This window comes from Euleptes europaea, chromosome 1 (genome assembly GCF_029931775.1).
Source record: "Euleptes europaea isolate rEulEur1 chromosome 1, rEulEur1.hap1, whole genome shotgun sequence".
In the NCBI taxonomy this organism is placed as follows: domain Eukaryota; kingdom Metazoa; phylum Chordata; class Lepidosauria; order Squamata; family Sphaerodactylidae; genus Euleptes; species Euleptes europaea.
The window spans coordinates 38,817,627-38,825,119 of record NC_079312.1 but is presented as its reverse complement, the minus strand read 5'-3'; positions in this window follow the sequence as shown (position 1 = coordinate 38,825,119).

Sequence of the window (7,493 nt, the reverse complement as noted above, 5' to 3'; positions counted from 1 at the left end):
GTAAGAAGCAGAACGGAGGCATGATAAACCTAACCTTTAAACCACTGAGAAGAAAACACAGCAGAAGCGTTGAACCATTTTCCATTGGAAAGCAATCTTTCTAAAGCAGAGCATATCATTTAGCATATCAGGGCAGTCTCCAGGGGACTCATTCGTTAAGTTGTACTACATAATTCTGTACACTGATGCATAAATTTAATTAGCCTGCTTCATATTTAAGGTGTTCTCTTAATTTTAATTTTTTTCCCTCCTGGAAGAATCCTTGCATTAATCCTGCCCATTATTGCTGGTTGTTGATTAGGGGGAAAGAGGAAAAGAAGGGAGATGACTAGAGGAAGTTGCCCTTGAAGCCAGATTAATCTTATCACACTGAGCACAGAGTACGTTACATCAGAATCGACCCAAGAATGGCAGGGGGTAATTAATGGGGCAGATAACAGATTGCCATTTCTGATTATCCCATGCTGTCCAGTGGATTCAGTCTTGCAGAGGTAGGCTGGTGGAAACAAGACCCCCCAATGGGCAGCAGTGCTGTTAATGTCAGAAAAGGCCCTGGCCTTAGCAGCAGGCGCCATTTGATTGGAACCATCTGCTGTGTTTGGATGGAAGTTTTGTTTTTTACAAAAACCTTACATCCGTATGTCCTAGCAATGTTTAATCTATACTCATCTGAACCCGCATGTAATAGACAGTACAGGTACATTCTATGGGCTAAATCTAGTAATGGCATTTTGTACCACTCTCAAGATGTCAATATCTAAGCGCAAGCATTTCAATCAGCTGATTTTCTTCAAAGTTATGATTTTGGAACACAAAGTACATTGACGAAAGAACTATTTTATACTGGTTGGAGAGATATACTGTACAGAGTTACACTGCAATCCTACACATGCATACTCCAAAGTTTGACTGCATTTGATAGGACTTACTCCTTTGTAAGTGTGCTTAGGATTGCAATCCTTGGCTTTCCTGGAAGCAAGCCGCATTATAGAATGGGATTTACTTCTGAGCTGACCTGCCTAGGATTGCTCCCTAACCCCTAGGGTTGCCAACTTCCAGGTATTAGCTGGAGATCTCCTGCTATTACAACTGATCTCCAGCCAACAGAGATCAGTTCACCTGGAGAAAATGGCCGCTTTGGCAATTAGGCTCTATAGCATTGAAGTCCCTCCCCTCCCTAAACCCCACCCTCCTCAGGCTCCGCCCCAAAAACCTCCCGCCGGTGACGAAGAGGGACCTGGCAAGCCTACTAACCTCCCACACCCATTCTGGTGGATCTTGGAGATGCAGGGTGTCAGCACCCTTCCATGAGCTTAACCTCACCCGAGAACCAAGTAAATTACAGGGCCAGGTTGCAGCAGCAATACAACTGTAATTTTGGGGACCAAAAATTGGGCAATGTTTGAAATAGGAGTAGGATCATCGCTCAGTAGTAGATCATCTGGTTTGCATGGAGAATGTCCCAGGTGTAATCCCCAGCACCTCCAGTTATATGAATCAGGTAAGAGATTATGTGAAAGACCTCCACCTGAGACCCTGGAGAGTTGCTACCAGTCAAAGTAGACGGTACTGACCTTGATAGACAAAGGGTCTAACTCAGATTACAGCAACTTCATGTGTTTATGATAGAGGAGAAGCAGGCCTTAATATCCTAGACCTTCTCTGATCTCAATCCCATCCTCAATGATGGTATAATGTTAGTACTAATTAACCTTAAAATAGTCCTTTTGCCTCTTTTAAAAAAATCACTGACCTCCCACTTCATCAGTGCTTCCCCAACAAGGCCTATCTCAATGACCGTAGGGGCTGTATCACTTCATCCTAATATCATGTGAACTCAGGGTATAAGGAGACATGACAGTCATAGATCTCAGATAGCCTTTCAAAGGTTAGTTACAGACATGTGGTGTCCCAATTCAGATGAGTCCCACAGAGGGTGGGGAGAATGGTCCTAATCTTTCACTTCCAAGGGGCACTGTTCCCCAGAGCGACATGAACCCTTGCCTGGGGAGGACATGGGCTTTGTCTTCCAAGTGAACTATAGAGGTAGGTGAGTGAGGGGCTGGATTATACTGTCCTTTCTTCCCGGCGTGCCTTCCTGTTAAAAGTGTTGCAGTTTCTAGAGTCTGGATAAGGGGATTCAAAAAAACCCTGATGCGAAAGAGTCAACAGAGTACTGTCATTACATTGCTTCTACTGGATGTACCACATTGATTCATATCATTAGGTGTGCTGTGTTGTGTTTGTACTTTCAGGTCTTGTTTGTATTGTGGTGCGTATAGTGGTGTCACTGAAGTGTGCTGCCATTTGGTGTATATGGATGGGTTCCTTATATATGCAGCTGTTGTCTGACTGGCTGATGTTGCCAGTGTTGCCATGGACACCAATGATGACACTGTGCTCTCTGCTATAGTAAAATAATACATTTTTTTCTCTCAATTTCTCATCTGGAAGAGTATAAGTTACCAGTTAAGCTGTACCAATTTCTTTGCTGGAGTTCAAACAGATTGCTAGCACAATGGGACGGTAGGATATTTCTGGCCAATGTTCTGTGTACCTCTGTAAGGGGAAGGAGAAGGAGGAAGAAGGAAGGAGAAGAGTTGGTTTTTATATGCCGACTTTCTCTCTTACTTAAGGAAGAATCAAACTGGCTTACAATCGCCTTCCCTTCCCCTCCCCACAACAGACACCCTGTGAGGTAGGTGGGGCTGAAAGAGCTCTAAGAGAACTGTGACTAGCCCAAGGTCACTCAGCTGGCTTCATGTGTAGGAATGGGGAAACCAACCTGGTTCTCCAGATTAGAGTCTACCACTCTTAACCACCACTTTTAACCACTACGCCACGTTGGCTGACGTTTTCTACATGCAATGATACTATAAAGCAGGGGTGTTGAACTCAATTGTTACGAGGGCCGGATATGACATAAATGTCACTTGGTCGGGCCAGGCCATGGCTTGCCAGCCCAGATTGAGAGTGCGGGGGGAGCTGCCTCACGGGCCAGGTCAGAGCTCTCAAGGGGCTGCATCCGGCCCACGGGCCTTATGTTTGACACCCCTACTATAAAGGGTCCAAGTCCTAGTCCAATATTTGACTCTGAGGTGTTTCATCCAAATAATGGAAGGCCAGCAAGGAGGAGACCAGCCCAAAAGAACCAAGTGCTTTAATAGCCACCTGAAATCAATGAGCTTTCAGTATAGTTCCCACATTTTAGCAACCCACCACGTTCTCATCCGTGCGTCAAGAACCCTAATCTGGGAATGCCACATTTGAGCCTGTGTCTCTGATTCCTTCTGGTTCCAACTCAGTCAGGCTTGGCAGAAATTGTGCCCACACTCTGTAGTGGTCACGGGATCCCAGAAATACTTCAGGCAGAGGGAAGAAAGTCACTTCCTCGCAGAGGTCTTTGACTGCAGCCTGCCATAGCTGACTCACACCAAAGGGTGCTAGTTTCCTCTTCTCTCTTCTCAAGAAGTGACTGAGTGTTTCCCTTCCACGAAATTACTCAGCCTCTTTCTGCTGAAACCAACAGCACGTCAAAAGCTAGAATGAGCAGCAGCAGCCTCTGGATAAAGAAAATCCATTTGTCAAAAATAATGGGAAGGATTAAGTGCCTCAGTTAGGGGGGAAATTACCTTTTTATCTGACAGAAATCAGAAATCGCAGGCCTCTTTTCTGAAGACATAAGTATACTTAAGTCTTTGGAACTGCTGATGTACAATGCCTACTATGCAAATATGTAGTTGGCTGTTAAACATGGTAACAAGTTCCCCCCCTCAACCTCCTCTTCTCCAGATGATTTCCACCCATTCTCCTTTCCTGCTGCAGGCCCCTAATTTGCCTCGTGTGCTGTTGTGAGGGTCTCCTGTCCCCCAGGAGCAGCATCTTGGAGAGATCAGTGGGCTGCATCAGGAGGGTGAACAGTTTGTTCCTCTGATGGCAGAACCTCACGTGAGTGGAAAATTTAGTCTGGAGCCAACCATGAATTTTCTTGTTAACAGAGTGCCAGATATCAAGGTTTTACTCTAATATTCTGTAAGTGAAAAACACCTCTTTTCAGTATTGCTTTTTTATTCTGGATTGTTACCTTAAGCATAGATGCATCTCTCTCTCTCTCTCTCTCTCTCTCTCTCTCTGTGTGTGTGTGTGTGTGTGTGTGTGTGTGAGATGTGCCTACAAGTCACAGCTAACTTATGGTGACCCCAGCAAGGAGCTTTCAAGGTAAGTGAAAAACAGAGGTGGTTTCCCATTGCCTTCCTCTCTACAGTCCTCCTTGGTGGTCTCCCTTCCAAGTACTCTCCAGGATCTCTCAAGGATCAGAGGAGTATGCCTATTATATTGACTGCTGTGGAACATAGGCAGGATGGTGCTGCTGCAGTCGTCTTGTTTGTGGGCTTCCTAGAGGCACCTGGTTGGCCACTGTGTGAACAGACTGCTGGACCTGATGGTCCTTGGTCTGATCCAGCATGGCCTTTCTTATGTTCTTATGTTCTTACTGACCTTGCTTAGCTTCCGAGATCTGACGAGATCGGGCTATACCATGCTGCCTTCCCTCCCATAGATGTACAGGTGGTAATGAACAACCTGAAAAATCGACTCTCTTATTCCTGAGCTTCCCCTTTACCAAATTCCTGGCACATCACTTTACCTCCAGCTCTGTGGACTTGTTCTGCATAGCAAAGACCTTGAACTCCTCTTTGGGTAGAATCCTTTTATATCCTTTAGGCTGGAACACTCTCATATCCTTTACGCTCATGCTCTTTATGCTAATAAGCAATGGGATTTTGTGTGACTTGCTTTTGTTTCTAGCTGGAGAAAAGTATTCTTCCAAATCTAGAATGGCAGGGTAGAATAGCCATAAGCCAGTGACATCTGGGTGATATTCTGCATGTCTTTTTTTTTTAATATTAAGAGGTCACCGCAGCGTGTGTTAAAATGCCAGACCTAAATGCTATCCCCGAATTCCTGTTTCCAGCAGAGACGCAGAAGGTAAATTGCACAATTTACTCTAAACTAGAAGGATGCCAATCTCATTAATTGTAATAACATCTCTATGGCTTTATCCTTTCGTACAGTAATCTTTTACTTAGCTAGACGCACAGTGTGCATCTCACATCCCCATGTAAATGCCATCATATAAAAATATGATTTCTACAGACTACTGATGGAACAAATGTTTCTGATGCCTCTCGTGCCACTGTTCTAATTTGAGAACCCTGTGCGCTCAGTGATGTCAAGTGATACTTGTGACTATTATTTTCTCCCACTGAAATGAATGCAGGAAACAAAATCCAGTAGGGAAACTACACATAAATCAGAACTCTGACTCCCAAATTGTGTTGCTGGTACCTAAGTAACCAGCAAAATAAAAGACTTAAGGTCTGGATTAGACCCTGGTCCACCTCAGGGACTGTGTTTAAACTCTGTATGCTCCTTTCTCTCCCTATTTCCTTCCTTCAGGTGCTCTGATTCCCTCCTTCACTTCCTGGTTTGAGCATACTGTGGTTAACAAAGTCTTCAAATTGGGTAACCTATGGTTTCCACAGCCAGAGTTTGGCTCTCTAAGCCAGAATCAGAAATCTATTTCAACTAGGGTTGCCAGGTCCCTCTTCGCCACTGGCGGGAGGTTTTCGGGGTGGAGCCTGAGTACGACGTGGTTTGGGGAGGGGAGGAACTTCAATGCCATAGAATCCAATTGCTAAAGCGGCTATTTTCTCCAGGTGAACTGATCTCTATTGGCTGGAGATCAGTTGTAATAGCAGGATATCTCCTGCTAGCACCTGGAGGTTAACAACCAAAAGAAATTAAACCTATGCTGTAATGAATGTAGTCATTATTAGCACGCTATTACCTGGAGATAGGCAACCCTAATTTCAACATATGCATTGCAATTTCTGGGTTGAAGGCAAACTGTGGTTTGCTGAAACCTTGGTGTCCTAATATAGGTATCACAGCAAAACTATGGTGAAGCTCAGGTGGCTTAAACCCAAGCGCAACCCAGTTCAAGTGGGGGGGGGAATCATTTGACAATGCAATTTACAGTGCAGTCCTAATCAGAATTTACACATCAAAGCTAATGTAATTCAATTTAGAAAGATGAGACTGTAGGATTGCTCTGCTAATTTTCAATTCATACTAAGAAAACAGTAGAAGAGGAGGAGGAACAAGAAACATTCTTCCTCTTGGATCTGTCTAACAAAAACATCTAATTGTACAGGCCTTTTTGGAGGCAAACAATAGTTTTTTTCAAACAAATTTGGGCTGGCAACCCCTGGGAGGTTTGGCAGGAGGAGCCAGGTGGTAGACTCTAATCTGGAGCGCCGCTCTTCCCCATGAAGCCTGCTGAGTGACCTTGGGCTAGTCACAGTTCTCTCTGAACTTTCTCAGCCCCACCTATCTCACACTGTATCTGTTGTGGGGAGAGGAAGGGAAGGAGATTGTAAACAGGTTTGATTCTCCTTAAAATGGTAACGTCGGCATATAGTTAGTTAGTTTTTATTTTACGGTCATTTGACCAAAAAATAGAACACGTCTAATCAGAAGGAACATAAAATTGTAATAAAAACAGTATCAGTCAGATAAAGAGTCCACAAAATAAAATATATCAATAAAATCCCTTACCTAAAGAGGCAAATAAGCTAGCTTCTAAAACATTTATCTATCAAATTTTACTTATTTGTAAATTGCATCCTTTCGGGCCTTATAGCAACACAAAATTTGGCCACACATCTCGAAGTTTGTGGGTTACTATCTTCCAGTAGTCGTTGGATACAAATTTTTATCAGGTAGCCCTATATTATTTCTTAAATTTTCTTGGATAGTCTTAGATCTAAACTCGTGATACAGAGGGCAGTATAAAAAACGTGTTCGGGGGTCTCAATTTCTTCACCATTGCACGGGCAGACTCTCTTGGAAAGAGGAGGTTTTTTATATCTGCCTTCTAGGACAGCCGATGGCAAAGCTCCGCATCTGGCTAACGTAAAAGCCCTTCTAAATTTGTTCACCTCCAGTGTCATCAGATATGGGGCTGCTGTCATCAGGCGTCTGAACATCTGTGAGGCTATGAAACATCGGCATATAAAAACCAACTCTTCTCCTTCTTCCATAAACCTCCTCCGTGGGGTTACTGGCACACAAACTCACTTTTTGTAACAGTTGTTGCATTTTGAGGGCTGCCCAAGAGGTCGGAGACTATCCCAGAGTCACTACTGATTGTAATAAAAAGAAGGCAATTGGCAAGGTCTGTCATATGAGCTTGCAGCCAGTGACCCAGCAAGGCAGATCTGACAAGTGTGGAGAAGTGCTAAGCTCTACTTCTCCAGTCTTCCTTTCAAGGGGGATCCCCAAGGCCCACGTATGAATTTTTAAAGGACCACTTCAGATGCTAAAAGGTCAGATGCTGAATCAAGGAATTTCATTTCCCTTAATTGATGGGCTTTGTTGGGGAGGTGCAACAAGGGTTGCCAGGTCCCTCTTCCCCACTGGAGGGTGGTTTT